Here is a 616-nt window from a genome sequence, read left to right as displayed (position 1 = left end):
TGATTATATGATATGTGAATATATCTCAATAAAATTACATATGAAAAGTTTATTTCAACCATGCAGTATGTGAATATATGTTTTTAAATTTAAAACTGGAAAAGTGGATGCAGTTCACACTGACAATATAATAATAAGCATCTATTTACTTAGTAATATTAAATCAACATTCTTAAAGCAAACATACTAAAAGATACAAGAACAAAAGCACATAAATACCAGGTATTAATTTATTCCTTTAGTATACAAAAATTGAAGTAGGCAAAATATATAAGAATATAGAGACCTTAATAGAATAAGCTCTTAAGACAACCTAATTTCTAAAAATTAGAGAACACACAAGATTCTCTAACATAGTACAATAAATGTATGTTATTAATGAAATAAAAAAATCAAAAGGATTGATTACTTGGATATTATATTTTAAAAAATAATTTCCTAACAATCGAAAAGAAAACTTACATCCAGATTTTCAGAATTTCTGGAAAATGATAATAATAAATCCCCTATGTATAGTGAAAAATGTTTTTAAAGTTTTGGGAATGTATGGTGGTAGTGGTAGCACAACATTGTGAATTCAGTTAACACCACTGACTTGTATATTTGAAAGTGGTTA

The sequence above is a fragment of the Tamandua tetradactyla genome, chromosome 25, assembly GCF_023851605.1.
Source record: "Tamandua tetradactyla isolate mTamTet1 chromosome 25, mTamTet1.pri, whole genome shotgun sequence".
Lineage (NCBI taxonomy): Eukaryota > Metazoa > Chordata > Mammalia > Pilosa > Myrmecophagidae > Tamandua > Tamandua tetradactyla.
The sequence above is the reverse complement of the archived record's forward strand: the minus strand, read 5'-3'. Positions refer to the sequence as shown.